This window comes from Leuresthes tenuis, unplaced genomic scaffold (genome assembly GCF_036924035.1).
Source record: "Leuresthes tenuis unplaced genomic scaffold, fLeuTen1.0.hap1 SCAF_21, whole genome shotgun sequence".
NCBI classification, from domain to species: domain Eukaryota; kingdom Metazoa; phylum Chordata; class Actinopteri; order Atheriniformes; family Atherinopsidae; genus Leuresthes; species Leuresthes tenuis.
This window is the reverse complement of record NW_027325375.1, coordinates 13,070,615-13,083,677: the sequence shown is the minus strand read 5'-3', so window position 1 is coordinate 13,083,677 and position 13,063 is coordinate 13,070,615. Positions and strand designations below refer to the sequence as shown.

The following is a 13,063-nucleotide window of genomic DNA, read 5'->3' as shown; positions in this document are numbered from 1 at the left end:
AGGAATTCATTTTATACATAAAATCCCAAATCATGCAGAACGTATGAAAAGAAGCTTATTCTCGGATTCCTGATCCTTCAGTTTTGCTCTTTCTTCTACTGCAAAATACAATGTTGTTCTTTGTTGAAGTCGATCTAGACATTGATAAATATGAAGGAAAAAGCAGTTTTAACATGGTTTGAGTGAATGAATTCATTTTATACATAAAATCCGAAATCGTGCAGAACTCATGAAAATAAGCTTATTCTCGGATTCCTAAAACTTTTGATTTGCTCTTTCTTTTATTGCAAAGTACAACGTTGTTTTTTGTTTAAATCTATCGAGACATTGATAAATATGAAGGTAAAAGCCGTTTTAACATAGTTTGAGTGAAGGAATTAATTTTATAGATAAAATCCCAAATCATGCAGAACTCCTCAAAAGGGAGGTATGGCTTAATCACAAGTGTGGCTCTTTCTCATTCAGGGTAATATGAGGAAGTTTATGCTTGAAATATATGTAGAAATGGGTACATATGAAGGACAAAGCAGTGTTAACTTAGTTTGCGTGAAGAAATTCATTTTATACATAAAATCCAAAATCGTGCAGAACTCATGAAAATAAGCTTATTCTCGGATTCCTAAAACTTTTGATTTGCACTTTCTTTTACTGCAAAGTACAACGTTGTTTTTTGTTGAAATCTATCTAGACATTGATAAATACCAGCCGAAACTCTGCTGCCGCTTTTGATAATTTATGGTTGGGCATTCTTACCTTTTCTTACCCGCTTTTTACAAATTATGATCTTACATTCACACCTACTTGGAGTCGAACACCTTCTCATCCACTTATGATCATGTGCGGTTGGGCTTTCGCACCTTTTCTTAACCATTTTTCAGTAATTATGGGTGGACATTCAGACCTTCTTGCAGCCGAAAACCTCCGCTCCTCTTTTGATCATACATTGTCGGGCATTCACACCTTGTCTTACCCGCTTTTTACAAACTTTAGTCGGACATTCAAACCTTCTTGCAGCTGAACCACCTCCGCTCCCTGTTTTGATCATATATGGTCTGGCAATAGTACCTTTTCTTACCCGTTTGTGAGTAATTATGGCTGGACATTCACACCTTCTTGCAGCCGAACACAACCTCTCCCGCTTTTGATGATATATGGTCCGGCATTCTTACCTTTTCTAACACATTTTTCAGCAATTATGGTCGGACATTCACACCTACTCACAGACGAACACCTCCGCTCCCACATTTGACAGTGTATAGTCGGGCATTCTCACCCTTTCTCATCAGCTTTTTGCAAATTATGATCTGATATTCACACCTACTTGCAGTCGAACAGCTCTGCTCCCGCTTTTGATTATGTTCGGTTGGATATTCGAACCTTTTCTTAATGCTTTTTACAAACTTTGGTTGGACGTTCACACCGTCTTGCAGCCGAACACCTCCGCTTCCGCTTTTGATGGTGTATAGTTGGGCATTCGAGCCTTTTCTTACCCACCTATTACTTACTATGGTTGGACATTCAAACCTTCTTGTAGCCGAACACATCCGCTCCTGCTTTTGATGATGTATGATTTGGCATTCGCACCTTTTCTTACCCATTTTTCAGTAATTATTGGTCGGACATTCAGACCTTCTTGCACCTGAACACCTCTGCTCCCGCTTTTGATGGTGTATAGTCTGGCTTTCGAGCCTTTTCTTCCCCGATTTTTACAAATTATGGTTGGACATTCAGACCTTGCAGCCGAAAACCTCCGCTCCCTCTTTTGATCATACATTGTCGGGCATTCGCCCCTTGTCTTACACGGTTTTTACAAACTTTAGTCAGACATTCACACCTTGCAGCTGAACCACCTCCATTCCCTGTTTTGATCATGTGTGGTCTGGAAATACTACCTTTTCTTCCCCCGTTTGTGAGTAATTATGGCTGGACATTCACACCTACTTGCAGCCGAAAAACCACCTCTCCCGCTTTTGATGATGTATTGCCCGGCATTCTAGTCTTTTCTATCACATTTTTCAGCAATTATGATCTGACATTCACACCTACTTGCAGTCGAACAACTCTGCTCCCGCTTTTGATTATGTTCGGTTGGATATTCAAACCTTTTCTTAACTGCTTTTTACAAACTATGGTCGGACGTTCACACGTTCTTGCAGCCGAACACCCCGGCTTCCGCTTTTGATGGTATATATTCGGGTATTCGAACCTTCTCTTACCCGCTTTTTACAAACCATGGTTGGACTTTCATACCTTCTTGTAGCCGAACAACTCCACTCCTGCTTTTGATGATTTATGGTTGGACATTCGCATCTTTTCCTACCCATTTTTCAGTAATTATGGGTGGATATTCACATCTTCTTGCAGCTGAACACCTCCTCTACCGCTAATGATCATGTAAGGTTTGATATTCGAAAATTTTCTTTCATGTTTTAAAGCAATTATTAATGGACATTCACACCTACTTGCAGCCGAACACCACCTCTCCCGCTTTTGATGATGTATGGACCGGCATTCTTACCTTTTCTAACACATTTTTCAGCAATTATGGTTGGAGAATCACACCTACTCACAGCCGAACAACTCCGCTCCCGCATTTGATGGTGTATAGTCGGGATTTCTCACCCTTTCTCATCAGCTTTTTGCAAATTATTCTCTGACATTCACACCTACTTGCAGTCGAAAAGCTCTGCTCCCGCTTTTGATTATGTTTGGTTAGATATTCGAACCTTTTCTTAACTGCTTTTTTACAAACTTTGGTCGGACGTTCACACCTTCTTGCAGCCGAACACCTACGCTTCCGGTTTTGATAGTGTATTTTTGGGCATACGAACCTTTTCTTACCCGCTTTTTACAAACCATGGTCGGACTTTCACACCTTCTCTTAGCTGAACAACTCCGCTCCCTCTTTTGATTGTGTACAGTCGGGTATTTTACCCTTTTCTTACCTGCTTTTTACCAACTATGATCGGACATTCACACCGTCTTACAGCGGAACACCTCCGCTCCCTCTTTGATGGTGTATGTTCGGGTATTCAAACCTTTTCTTACCCGCTTTTTCCAAACTATGGTCGGCTATTCACAGCTTCCTCTCCACCATACTTGTATGGTTGGATATTCACACCCACTTGCATCCGAAGACCTCTGCCCCAAATTTTGTTGATATTTAGTCGGACATTCGCACCTTACCCGCTTTTGGCAAACTATGGCCTTCTTGCAGCCAAACACCTCTGATCTCGCTTTTGATGATGTAAGGTTGGGCATTCAGACCTTGCTTCACCTGCTTTTCACCAAATATAGTCGGACATTCACACCTTCTTGCAGCCGAACACTTCCGCTTTTAGTGTTCTATGAGGCATTCACATATTTTTTTTCACCGTATTTTATAGATTATGGTTGGAAATTCTCACCCACTCTCATCCGAAGACCTCTCCTCCCGCTTTTGTTAATATATAGTCGGGCATTCGAACCTTTTCTTACCCGCTTTTTACAAATTATGGTCGAACATTCACACCTACTTGCAGCTGAATACTTCCGCTCCACCTTTTAGGTATGTATGGTTGGCATTTGCACCTCTTTTTATACTGATTGCTGAAGATTAAGTTGTTCTTTCTCAAACTACAAATTTTTTTTAATTGTTGTAACTTGATTTGAAGTGGATAAATAAGGAGGACAAACAGTTTTAAGTCAGGCTGATAGAAGGAATTAATTTTATAGCAAAATCTGTATTTCGTCATATGTCGAGAGATGCTTATTGCTGAAGAAGTTCTTTCTCATAATACAAAGTTTGTTGTTTATTGTTGAAACTTCATCAGGAGTGAAGAAATAAATGAATGCCTATCAACAAATGTGGGATCTAAACTCTAGTGCTTCCTCTAAAATAATTTCCTTTCTCAATTTAGAAATGTGTGTGTGTAAGTCACAACACCCGTGACACCAAAACGGCTTTCTTTTCTCTACACTCTGCACTATGAGCACACACACCAAATCAGAAAGGCTTTTTTCTCTCTTTTCTACATTATGGACAGTGGGGACACAAAACCGCTCTCTCTCTTTTTTTTTTTTTATCGTGTGCCAGGGCGTTGTCTCACGTATTAGATTATGCTTAAGATACGAATGGGTTTATCAGTCACATCAGAATCCATACATACTGATCCTCCCGTAATAAAATGGTCGGATCTTATCAAACACACTTTGTTTCTTGTGACAATCAAATCAGCGAAACAGCGTATACACGTCAAGACACTGAATCAAGTTTGCCACAAGAACTCATAAGTTTGGCAGTATTGCTCTGCCGTCAGCAATCATACACCCATTTTATTTTCGTGAGACATGTGCAAGCACCTGTTCATCTACTGTTCTATCACTATGAATTAGTGATCTATTATCAATAAGGATACTTCTACAACTACTATCAAAGTATGTCCGGACTTCTTATGTTGTCAGTTGCTATATATGAATAAGTGGGTAGCTACTGACAAGCATTAAGCATGTCACACAGCCCAAACATATAACATTTCAGGACACACCACACAGTTAACAACCACAGTGAAGCGTGTCAAAGCCCAAACATGTAACATTCAACAGGACACTTACACAACACATTCAAATCAAACAGTCAGACAACATACAAGAACATATACCCCAGCCGGCATTGCTCCCTGCCTATTTTCGTACAGCACACTATGTGTGCGCACACCTTTATTCACAAACTCTTCAACTTATACTCTTTTACCGAAGCTGCTACAGCTCGATTGGCCGAATACCCTTAGATCCTATTTCGGTGAATTTGACATCTGCCTTACATGTAACAGATTAGCGGTTTAGCAGTTTTAATTTAGTTTGAGTGAAGGAATTCATTTTATAGCAAAATCCGAAATCTTGAAGAACTCATGAAAGTAAGCTTATTCTCGGATTCCTGAAACTTTAGATTTGCTCTTTCTTTTACTGCAAAGTACAACGTTGTTGTTTTTTTGTTTAAATCTTTCTAGACATGGTAAATATGAAGGACAAAGCAGTTTTAACATAGTTTGAGTGAAGGAATTCATTTTATAGATAAAATCCCAAGAGTCTGCTGAGAAAAGAGAGTGAATGCGAAGTAGACTTTAACACGGCTCTGGGAGCGAGCCGAGTGTGGGCTAACCGGGAGAATTGCTTGAAAGAAACGCGACACCGAATGAGCGGTCAGAACAAAGCCTCAATACGGTGTTCCCGTGGTGTTTTTGTTGCTGCCTTGTCGATTGCACAGGGGCAAGCGTTTCAACCAAGCAACGCTCACCATGGGGAAGGTGGCTATGGCAACTAGCCTGATGCCCTGCTCCCGCAGTGACGGATAATCGTACTCTGGTTTCTCTTCATAACATACAAGTCTTTCGCCTTTTACTAAAGACTTTCGTGGAGAGCAGCACTAATGAGTTGTTTCTATTTTTGGCAGGCTTTACCTTTGCAGGTGAAGCCCTTTCTGTCTGTGCAAAAGAAATCTTGTTACTGTGCAGAGTGACTTCTCTGAGTAGAGTCGCCTTACTTGTTGCGATTGTGCCGATGTTCGAAGCTGGAGTGCAAAGTTGTTGCTTGAATGGTGCTTGCTGGAGCATGCGGGAGTGCAAAGTTATACCATTTAAAAGGGCTGAAGAGTGCTCAGTGCAGCGGGTGGGCGGAGGTGCAACGTGACACTCTGGCCACCTATGGCCATAAAAAGAACACTGCTACAAGTGCGCATTGTGCCAGCAAGGGCCCTCGGACCTGAAACAGTGGACAGTTATCGCTTCTCGGCCTTTTGGCTAAGATCAAGTGTAGTATCTGTTCTTATCAGTTTAATATGTCCTCTATACGAGGACTACATATTAAATGGATTTTTAAGAATAGGAGTTGAAAAAGAAGCTTGCTCCGTTCACTCCAAGCATTGACCCAGTACTGCAGTGCCGCTGGGAACGGTGCGCTCTTCTCTGCTCTTGTGAAAAAGCAAACAGCGGTGCAGGATGGAAGTTTCAGGGAGCCCAAGATGAAACTTTCTTTTAATCTGCTGAGAAAAGAGAGTGAATGCGAAGTAGACTTTAACACAGCTCTGGGAGCGAGCCGAGTGTGGGCTAACCGGGAGAATTGCTTGAAAGAAACGCGACACCGAATGAGTGGTCAGAACAAAGCCTCAATACGGTTTTCCCGTGGTGTTTGTGGCTGCCTTGTCTTTTGCACAGAGTAAAAGACAAGGCAGCCATCGAATAGGGCCCAATTGTTCCTACTTGGTCAGCCGAGGAGCAAGGGGGGGGAGCAAGCGTCTCAACCAAGCAAATCTCACCAAGTAGGAACAATCGGGCCCTATTCGATGGCTGCAACACCTGAAAGAGATATTGATGCGAGACCCGATCAAAAGCTTTTTCAAAGTCTAAATTTAAGATGACAAGCCGGGTGTTTCTGTCTCTAGCGTAATCAATGATGTCTCGAATCAGTACGAGGCTGTCGGTGAGTTGTCTCTCTGAGATGGCACAAGCCTGGTCTGGGTGAATTACCTCCTCTAAAACAGAGGACATCCGTGTCGTTAAAACCTTGCTAAAAAGTTTACAGTCAAAGTTTAAAAATGTGATGGGCCTCCAATTCTTTAGGTCAGTCTTATCATTTTTATCAGAAGTGAAGAAATAAATGAATGCCTATCAACAAATGTGGGATCTAAACTCTAGTGCTTCCTCTAAAATAATTTCCTTTCTCAATTTAGAAATGTGTGTGTGTAAGTCACAACACCCGTGACACCAAAACGGCTTTCTTTTCTCTACACTCTGCACTATGAGCACACACACCAAATCAGAAAGGGTTTTTTCTCTCTTTCCTACATTATGGACTGTGGGGACACAAAACCGCTCTCTCTTTTTTTTTTTATCGTGTGCCAGGGCGTTGTCTGACGTATTAGATTGTGCTTAAGATACGAATGGGTTTATCAGTCACATCAGAATCCATACATACTGATCCTCCCGTAATAAAATGGTCGGATCTTATCAAACACACTTTGTTTCTTGTGACAATCAAGTCAGCGAAACAGCGTATACACGTCAAGACACTGAATCAAGTTTGCCACAAGAACTCATAAGTTTGGCAGTATTGCTCTGCCGTCAGCAATCATACATCCATTTTATTTTCGTGAGACATGTGCAGGCACCTGTTCATCTACTGTTCTATCACTATGAATTAGTTTATCTATTATCAATAAGGATACTTCTACAACTACTCTATCAAAGTATGTCCGGACTTCTTACCTTGTCAGTTGCTATATATGAATAAGTGGGTAGCTACTGACAAGCATTAAGCATGTCACACAGCCCAAACACATAACATTTCAGGACACACCACACAGTTAACAACCACAGTGAAGCGTGTCAAAGCCCAAACATGTAACATTCAACAGGACACTTACACAACACATTCAAATCAAACAGTCAGACAACATACAAGAACATATACCCCAGCCGGCATTGCTCCCTGCCTATTTTCCTACAGCTCACTATGTGTGCGCACACCTTTATTCACAAACTCTTCAACTTATACTCTTTTACCGAAGCTGCTACAGCTCGATTGGCCGAATACCGAATAATCCTAATTCGGTGAATTTGACATCTGCCTTACATGTAACAGATTAGCGGTTTAGCAGTTTTAATTTAGTTTGAGTGAAGGAATTCATTTTATAGCAAAATCCGAAATCGTGAAGAACTCATGAAAGTAAGCTTATTCTCGGATTCCTGAAACTTTAGATTTGCTATTTCTTTTACTGCAAAGTACAACGTTGGTTTTTTTGTTTAAATCTTTCTAGACATGGTAAATATGAAGGACAAAGCAGTTTTAACATAGTTTGAGTGAAGGAATTCATTTTATTGATAAAATCCCAAGAGTCTGCTGAGAAAAGAGAGTGAATGCGAAGTAGACTTTAACACGGCTCTGGGAGCGAGCCGAGTGTGGGCTAACCGGGAGAATTGCTTGAAAGAAACGCGACACCGAATGAGCGGTCAGAACAAAGCCTCAATACGGTTTTCCCGTGGTGTTTTTGTTGCTGCCTTGTCTTTTGCACAGAGTAAAAGACAAGGCAGCCATCGAATAGGGCCCGATTGTTCCTACTTGGTCAGCCGAGGAGCAAGGGGGGGGGGGGGGGGGGGGCAAGCGTCTCAACCAAGCAAAGCTCACCATGGGGAAGGTGGCTATGCCAACTAGCCTGATGCCCTGCTCCCGCAGTGACGGATAATCGTACTCTGGTTTCTCTTCATAACGTACAAGTCTTTCGCCTTTTACTAAAGACTTCTGTGGAGAGCAGCACTAATGAGTTGTTTCTATTTTTGGCAGGCTTTACCTTTGCGGGTGAAGCCCTTTCTGTCTGTGCAAAAGAAATCTTGTTACTGTGCAGAGTGACTTCTCTGAGTAGAGTCGCCTTACTTGTTGCGACTGTGCCGATGTTCGAAGCTGGAGTGCAAAGTTGTTGCTTGAATGGTGCTTGCTGGAGCGTGCGGGAGTGCAAAGTTATACCATTTAAAAGGGCTGAAGAGTGCTCAGTGCAGCAGGTGGGCGGAGGTGCAAAGTGACACTCTGGCCACCTATGGCCATAAAAAGAACAGGGGTGTTAGCGGATAAGTGCGCATTGTGCCAGGAAGGGCCCTCGGACGTGAACCAGTGGACAGTTGTCGCTTCTCGGCCTTTTGGCTAAGATCAAGTGTAGTATCTGTTCTTATCAGTTTAATATCTGATATGTCCTCTATACGAGGACTACATATTAAATGGATTTTTAGCAATAGGAGTTGAAAAATTAGCTTGCTCCGTTCACTCCAAGCATTGACCCCGTACTGCAGTGCCGCTGGGAACGGTGCACTCTTCTCTACTCTTGTGAAAAAGCAAACAGCGGTGCAGGGTGCAAGTTTCAGGGAGCCCAAGATGAAACTTTCTTTTAGTCTGCTGAGAAAAGAGAGTGAATGCGAAGTAGACTTTAACACGGCTCTGGGAGCGAGCCGAGTGCGGGCTAACCGGGAGAATTGCTTGAAAGAAACGCCATACCAAATGAGCGGTCAGAACAAAGCCTCAATACGGTGTTCCCGTTGTGTTTTTGTTGCTGCCGCTGTTTGCTTTTTCACAAGAGCGCACCTGTTGAGGGGGGGCCTGGGGGGGCCTGGGTGATGGTGGGTCTCAGGCCCGGGCTGCTGCGACTGGTGTGACCGGGTGGTTTGTTTGTTTGTTTTTTGTTGTTGTTTGTTTGTTTTTTGTAGAGGTCCTCCGGAGTGGGGTTGGGTTGAGTGGGGTGGGGCGGGATGGGTACCTTCTGGGGGTACAGTAGCTCCCAGAATATGGTCGCTGCAGGCCCCGAGCCTGGTGGACATCAGGCCCTCCTGTCCTGTGTTGGCTCCCTGGTAGCGGGGATGCCTATTGCAGCCAGTCCCTGGCTGCCCCCAGTGTATATCCCCATACCCCTCTCCCTTCTGGCTCCTGTACACAGCACACACTCACACATGAAGGGTTTTGGGGGCGTGTGTGTTCGGTGGGGTGTAGTGGACTCTGCAGTAGTTGCCCTCTGCAGTTCCCACCCCTGTTTTAATTACACCTTAGACATTACTACTTATCAAACACACTCACACACACACATTAGGTCTTGGGGGGTGGTTACACTGAGTGGCATCTGGTGGGCGGGGCTCTTTGGGTATGTAGGCTGCCCAGAGGGCCACGCTCCCAGTTCTACAAGTTTGGCTGCCCCTCAATTTTAATTGCTCACTATTAGAAAATATTGAAGAGCCAGAAGGGTGAGGGGAGGGGTCTTCTTCGCACACCCCTGCTTCCTGGTTGCTGCTCGGGGCGGGAGGGGCCAGGAGGATTAATTAATTGTTCTGCTGGTTTGGGGTCTGTGGTGGCTGGGGGGCTGCTGGCCCCCTGGTGTGCCCGCTGCACTACACCCCAGCGGAGTCGAGGGAGGGAGGACGTGTGGATGTATGGGACATGAAAGTGTGTGTGGTAATGATTGGGCCTGGATCTTGGACTTGCTGTCGCCTGGCCTGCCTGTGCTTCTCCCGATGGGGGGGGCGGCGTGGCCTCTCTCCGCTGCTCGCGACTTCACCCACCTGTGGGTACGTCTTGACTCCCAGGGCACTTGGCCAGGGGTGCTGGGGCAGGCACTGACCCACTGTGTGGCTGTCTGGGGCGCTTGGCCCTCCTGGGTATTGGGTGGGGCCTCTGCCGGGGGGTTTGGGGGCGCTCGGGCTCCTGGGGCCCGGATCCAGTGCACGGCCCATGTCTGGGCGGCTGGGGCCTGGCGACGTCGGTGGGCTGTTGCCCCTGGCTCCCGGAAGGCCTCTGCCCTATGCTTATGGGGGCTCTTTCCGGGGGCTTCCTCTGTAGTCTTCTGGGTGGATGCGTGGTTGCCCCTGCGGTGGGCTTCCTGGGTTCTGTGCTCTGTGGGGGCTGCTGGTGGCCTGGGTCTTGTGGCCCTCTCTGCCTGCTTCTGATTGCTTGGGGGGGCTGTGGATTGTGGCCCTGTACGCTTATACACTCATAACTAAGCACGGTTATCATGTAGGTCCTGTGCCATGGGTGTTGCATGTTCTCACACACACACAACCACATTCATTAGTCCAGTAGCATGGTCGCTAAGCAGTTGATGTATTATCATGTCGTCTCAGGTCATCTATATCCACAGCTGTGTTGTATGCGATGTATGTTCTGTTTTTCTCTTCTTTCCTCTTCTTCTTCTTCTTCTTTCCTTGTCCCCCGGTCCGGTTCAGTTCTATTACATGTCATATATTGTAAACAGAAATAAATATATTTATTATATATATAAAAATCATATTTACCATGTCTTGAAAGATTTAAACAAAAAAACCAACGTTGTACTTTGCAGTAAAAGAAATAGCAAATCTAAAGTTTCAGGAATCCAAGAATAAGCTTACTTTCATGAGTTCTTCACGATTTCGGATTTTGCTATAAAATGAATTCCTTCACTCAAACTAAATTAAAACTGCTAAACCGCTAATCTGTTACATGTAAGGCAGATGTCAAATTCACCGAAATAGGATCTAAGGGTATTCGGCCAATCGAGCTGTAGCAGCTTTGGTAAAAGAGTATAAGTTGAAGAGTTTGTGAATAAAGGTGTGCGCACACATAGTGAGCTGTAGGAAAATAGGCAGGGAGCAATGCCGGCTGGGGTATATGTTCTTGTATGTTGTCTGACTGTTTGACTTGAATGTGTTGTGTAAGTGTCCTGTTGAATGTTACATGTTTGGGCTTTGACACTTCACTGTGGTTGTTAACTGTGTGGTGTGTCCTGAAATGTTATATGTTTGGGCTGTGTGACATGCTTAATGCTTGTCAGTAGCTACCCACTTATTCATATATAGCAACTGACAACATAAGAAGTCTGGACATACTTTGATAGTAGTTGTAGAAGTATCCTTATTGATAATAGATAAACTAATTCATAGTGATAGAACAGTAGATGAACAGGTGCCTGCACATGTCTCACGAAAATAAAATGGGTGTATGATTGCTGACGGCAGAGCAATACTGCCAAACTTATGAGTTCTTGTGGCAAACTTGATTCAGTGTCTTGACGTGTATACGCTGTTTCGCTGACTTGATTGTCACAAGAAATAAAGTGTGTTTGATAAGATCCGACCATTTTATTACGGGAGGATCAGTATGTATGGATTCTGATGTGACTGATAAACCCATTCGTATCTTAAGCATAATCTAATACGTGAGACAACGCCCTGGCACACAATCAAAAAAAAAAAGAGAGAGCGGTTTTGTGTCCCCACAGTCCATAATGTAGAAAAGAGAGAAAAAAGCCTTTCTGATTTGGTGTGTGTGCTCACAGTGCAGAGTGTAGAGAAAAGAGAGAAAAGAAAGCCGTTTTGGTGTCACGGGTGTTGTGACTTACACACACACATTTCTGAATTGAGAAAGAAAATTATTTTAGAGGAAGCACTAGAGTTTAGATCCCACATTTGTTGATAGGCATTCATTTATTTCTTCACTTCTGATGAAGTTTCAACAATAAACAACAAACTTTGTATTATGAGAAAGAACCAGACTCATTCTTCAGGAATCCGAAAATAAGCTCTATTTTACGAGTTATGCACGAATTCGGATTCTCCTATAAAACGAATTCCTTAACTCTAACCAAGTTAAGACTGCTTTGTCCTTCATATTTATTCATGTCTAATCAAGTTTCAACGATATACAACGTTGTACTTTGTAGAATGAGAAAGAACTTCTTCAGCAATAAGCATCTCTCGACATATGACGAAATACAGATTTTGCTATAAAATTAATTCCTTCTATCAGCCTGACTTAAAACTGTTTGTCCTCCTTATTTATCCACTTCAAATCAAGTTTCAACAATTAAAAAAATGTTGTAGTTTGAGAAAAAACAACTTCATCTTAAGCAATCAGTAGGGTAAGAAAGGGTAAGAAAAGGTGCAAATGCCAACCATACATCACTAAAAGGTGGAGCGGAAGTATTCGGCTGCAAGTAGGTGCGAATGCCTGACAATGTATGATCAAAAGAGGGAGCGGAGGTTTTCGGCTGCCAGGTCTGAATGTCCAACCATAATTTGTAAAAACCGGGGAAGAAAAGGCTCGAAAGCCCGACTATACACCATCAAAAGCGGGAGCGGAGGTGTTCGGCTGCAAGTAGGTGTGAATGTTCGACCATAATTTGTAAAAAGCGGGTAAGAAAAGGTTCGAATGCCCGACTATATATTAACCAAAGCAGGAGGAGAGGTCTTCGGATACGAGTGGGTGAGAATTTACAACCATAATCTATAAAATGCGGTGAAAAAAAAGGTGTGAATACCCCATAGAACACTAAAAGGTAGAGCGGAAGTGTTCGGCTGCAAGAAGGTGTGAATGTCTGACCATAGTTTGTAAAAAGCGGGTAAGAAAAGGTTCGAATGCCCGAACATACACCATCAAAGGAGGGAGCGGAGGTGTTCCGCTGTAAGAAGGTGTGAATGTCCGACCATAGTTGGCAAAAAGCAGGTAAGAAAAGGTTAAAATACCCGATTGTACACAATCAATAGCGGGAGCAGAGTTGTTCCACTACTAAAAGGTGTGA

The 13,063-nt window shown here is 43.4% G+C and overlaps 4 non-coding genes across 4 annotated transcripts; all 4 read left to right on the top strand.

Moving 5' to 3' along the window:
* The first annotated feature begins 5,335 nt into the window (after positions 1-5,335).
* Positions 5,336-5,449, top strand: LOC140280608 (U5 spliceosomal RNA). The gene has a single exon (XR_011909549.1). It is a non-coding gene; the product is annotated as a U5 spliceosomal RNA (small nuclear RNA).
* A 308-nt stretch (positions 5,450-5,757) lies between these two features.
* On the top strand, positions 5,758-5,941 carry LOC140280472 (U2 spliceosomal RNA). Its single transcript, XR_011909436.1, has one exon. It is a non-coding gene; the product is annotated as a U2 spliceosomal RNA (small nuclear RNA).
* A 2,279-nt stretch (positions 5,942-8,220) lies between these two features.
* On the top strand, positions 8,221-8,334 carry LOC140280587 (U5 spliceosomal RNA). Its single transcript, XR_011909529.1, has one exon. It is a non-coding gene; the product is annotated as a U5 spliceosomal RNA (small nuclear RNA).
* Positions 8,335-8,650: 316 nt separating this feature from the next.
* Positions 8,651-8,841, top strand: LOC140280605 (U2 spliceosomal RNA). The gene has a single exon (XR_011909545.1). It is a non-coding gene; the product is annotated as a U2 spliceosomal RNA (small nuclear RNA).
* Positions 8,842-13,063: the final 4,222 nt, after the last annotated feature.